This window comes from Galeopterus variegatus, unplaced genomic scaffold (genome assembly GCF_000696425.1).
Source record: "Galeopterus variegatus unplaced genomic scaffold, G_variegatus-3.0.2 Scaffold13763, whole genome shotgun sequence".
NCBI classification, from domain to species: domain Eukaryota; kingdom Metazoa; phylum Chordata; class Mammalia; order Dermoptera; family Cynocephalidae; genus Galeopterus; species Galeopterus variegatus.
The window spans coordinates 15878-20169 of record NW_007739874.1 but is presented as its reverse complement, the minus strand read 5'-3'; positions in this window follow the sequence as shown (position 1 = coordinate 20169).

The window sequence follows — 4292 nt, the reverse complement described above, 5'->3', positions numbered from 1 at the left end:
AAAGTTAACCAAGGATGTGAAAGATCTCTACAATGAGAACTACAAATCACTGTTGAGAGAAGTTAAAGAGAACACAAGAAGATAAAAAGATACTCCATGCTCTGGGGTTAGAAGAATTAACATTGCGAAAATGTCCATACTACTCAAAGTGTTCTACAGATTCAATGCAATCCCCATCAAGATACCAATGACATTCTTCACAGAAATAGAAAAAATAATCCTAACATTTGTATGGAACAAGAAAAGACCCTGAATGACCAAAGCAATCCTGAGTGAAAAATAAATAAATAAATAAAGCCAGAGGCAAAACACTACCTCACTTGAAACTATACTACAAAGCTATAGTAACCAAATCAGCATGGTACTAGTCTAAAAACAGACACATGGACCAATGGAACAGAATAGATAACCCAGAAATCAGCTCATGTACCTATAACTATCTGGTCTTCTACAAAGGCAGCAAGAACACACACTGGGGGAGAGACTGCCTGTTCAATAAATGGTGTTAGAAAAATTGGACATCCATATGTAGGAGAATGAAATTAGACCTGTACCTCTAGCCATATACCTTAATCAACTCAAAGTTGATTAAAGAATTAAATATATGTCCTGAAACTACAGAACTCCTGAAAGAAAACATAGGGAAACACTTCAGGAAGTACGACTGGGCATAGACTTTATGAATATGACCCCAAAAGCAGAGGCAACAAAAGGAAAAATAAACAAATTCAACTATATTAAACTAAAAAGTTTCTGCAAAGCAAAAAAAAAGAAAAAAAAACCAGCAAAAATACAACAAACAGAGTGGGAGAAAATATTTGCTGATTACACATGTGACAAAGGATTAATATCTAGAATATACAAGGACCTCAAACAACTTAACAGCAAAAAAACAAGTAACCCAATTAAAAAATGGGCATTTCTCAAAGGAAGATGTACAAATAGCCAAAAGATACATGAAGAAATGTTCAACATCACTCAGCATTAGGAAAATGCAAATCAAAACCACATTGAGATATCATCTCACTCCAGTTAGACTGGCCATTATCAAAAAGACAGAAAAACAAATGCTGGCAAGGATGTGGAGAGAGGATAATTCTTCTCCACTGTTGGTGGGATTGCAAATTAGTGCAGCCATTATGGAAAATGGTATGGAGATTCCTCAAATGAGTACACATAGAATTGCCATATGACCCAGCAATCCCAATGCTGGGTATATACCCAAAGGAATGGAAATCATCATATCAGAGGGATACCTGCACTCCCATGTTTATTGCTGCTCTATTTACAATAGCCGAGAGTTAGAACTAGTCTAAATGCCCATCATCAGATGAGTGGATAAGGAAAATGTGGTATATCTACACAATGAAATACTACTCTGCTATAAAAAAGAATGAAATACTGCCATTTGCAGCAATGTGGATGAACAAAGAGAAAATTATGTTAAGTGAAATATTAGGCACAGAAAGAGAAATAATGCATATTCTGACTTACATGTGGGAGCCAATGAAAATAAAACAAATCAATAAACAAGCAAATAAATAGAAAAAAAAGGCACAACAATCACAATAATTCTTTGAAGTTGTTGAGAGAAGCGAACAGAACTGAACAGTTTGCCAGGGATGGGAAAGAGGAAGAGGTAGGGGGGAAAAGGAGGAATTCATAAAGGCCCCTAAAATCAATTACATTTTATAATTAAAATAAATGTCCCCCAGCCTGTGCGTGCACATGCGCACATGCATACACAACAGACAATAACCTCCAATTCTCTATAAGGAATAAGCAAATATCGATCATTTGTGATTACTGGGTGAGGAGGAAGACTAACTGAAATTAACTAATGCTATGCAAATTTGCTTAAATGTTTATGGAACTCAATTATTTAATTGCCCACATCACCTGGTGCAATGTTTTGGTACTAATGAGTTTAATATGCGTTTGCATTTAATTTAAAGATATTTTGCATGTAATGGGCAAGCAAACTACATAACCAGAAAATATCACTCTTCACTGTGAATTTATATGAAGTGAAACCAGTTTCCGGCGTCCTACTTTGTCAATTTGGACTGAATTTGTCATGCTAAATCTAACTGACCAGGTATACCTTATTTATGTCATATTCTCTCCTCAGTTTCAACCTGCAGCATGTGAAATCTACTACTGCAGGACACTGAAAATATGCCCAAGAGAAATTAAAACCTATGTTCACACAAAAACTTCTACCCTAATGTTCATAGCAGCATTATTCATAATAGCCTGAATGTCCACCAAAGGCTGAGATAGGGTCATCATCTCCAAACCATTTTCTTGTCCAGTGGTTCCTAAACTTGTCTATACATTAGAACCAGAGAATTTTTAAAATTCCAAGTTAAAAAATTTTGTTTTAAATTCCAAATTTAAAATTCCTAATAAGGCCACACTTCAAACCAGCTGAAGCATAAATTCGGTGGTCAGGCCACGGGCATCAGGAGTTTAGGAAGCTCTCCAAATGATTCCAGTGTGAAAAGGAGTTTGTTCTCTAAAAGAGAAACAAGGAATGGTGACTTTCAGCATTTCAAAAATGTGTACTGTTTTAAATTTTTTTTTTTCCTTTTTGTCTTTTTTCGTGACTGGCAACGGATCGCAACCCTCAGTGTTGTGCCTGTACCGGACCGGGACCGGCTACGGGATCGCAACCCTTGGTGTTGCTCCCACACCTCGCTCAGCCAGTGAGCGGGAACCGGTCTGTATGTGGGATCCGAACCCTCGGCGGGAGCGCCGCCGCACTTCCCAAGCGCGCACTGTAGCAGTGCGCCACCGGGCCGGCCCTGTTTTAAATATATTAATATGCTTTGTATTCTACAATGTTAATTGTATTTCTGGTAATTGATAGCTAAAGAAAATATTATATTCTAAAGTTCATTTAAAAATTATTGGCATTTGGGATGCATGTTTCCTCTTAATTTACTTATAATGGTATTGCTGACCTGCTGAGATGCCAGTGCTTTTTACCCTCTTTGAGTTCTCGGGGAATAAGGTGGTCAAGTGCAAGTTCTGGCAGTGGAGTATCTCCAGCAGCAGTGGTAGGAAAGGTTCTTAAGTCAGGAAGGAATGTAGCAATGGGGAGAGAGTCAAGACGCAGTGCTTTTTACCCTCTTTGAGTTCTCGGGGAATAAGGTGGTCAAGTGCAAGTTCTGGCAGCGGAGTATCTCCAGCAGCAGTGGTAGGAAAGGTTCTTAAGTCAGGAAGGAATGTAGCAATGGGGAGAGAGTCAAGACGCGGCCATCAGATCCTTCACAGGAAGGTCTTGGAGAAGTGTTCATGCCACAGAACCTAATTCCATGGGGAGGCCATTTGCAATTTGGGTTTACGCAAATCAGTGACTGTAATTTTAAATGTATGATTAACTGTTTCTTCTCAAATAATCTTAAATTAGAAATTCAATATGAATAGGTTCACCCAAAGGTTTTATTGTGTATCACTTACCGTTTATAACAACACTAAAATATTATAAACAATCTCTTTGTGATTTTATTTTGCATTTTTCTGATCACTAATGATACAGAGCCCCTAATTATGGATTATTTGCCATTTGTATACTTTCCTTGGGAACATATATCGTCCAACATTTTGCCCATTTTTAATTGAATCGTTTTGTCTTCTTATGAAGTTGCAAGAGTTCTTTCTAGGTAAAAGTCCTCTGTCAAGTATGAATTGTGATCTTTTCCTAATCCATGGCTTGACTATAATTTTCTTAGTATCATTAATATCAGAAGCTTTGAATTGTATGTCCAACTTGTCAAAAATGTTTATGCTTTTCTTTTTTGTCCTAAGAAATCTTTGCCTGTCCCAAGGTTGCAAAGACTTAATGCTGTATTCTTCTACAAGTTTTCTAATTTTGGGTTCCTAATCTATTTTGAGTCAATTTTTGTTTATGGTATGATGTAAGGATTGAGGTTCATTTTTTGCAAATGAATATCCAATTGTTTCAGTACCTTTTGTTGAAAAAAGTGCTTTTTCCAAGGAATTACCATGGCACATTTGTAAAAATAATGTATGGATCTACATCTGGAATCTTAATTCTGTTCCATTGATCTATATGTCAATTTTTAGACCATATTTTCTTGATTACTTCATATTTAAATCTTGAAACCAGGTAGTATAACTTTTCTGAAAAAGTTTTGGGTATTCTATGTTCTTTGAATTTTAATATAAATTTTGAAATCGGCTTTTCAAACTCTAATAAAAGTGATGGGACTTGTATTAGGATTGCTTTTAATCTATACATTAATTTGACAATAAGTGGGGAATTG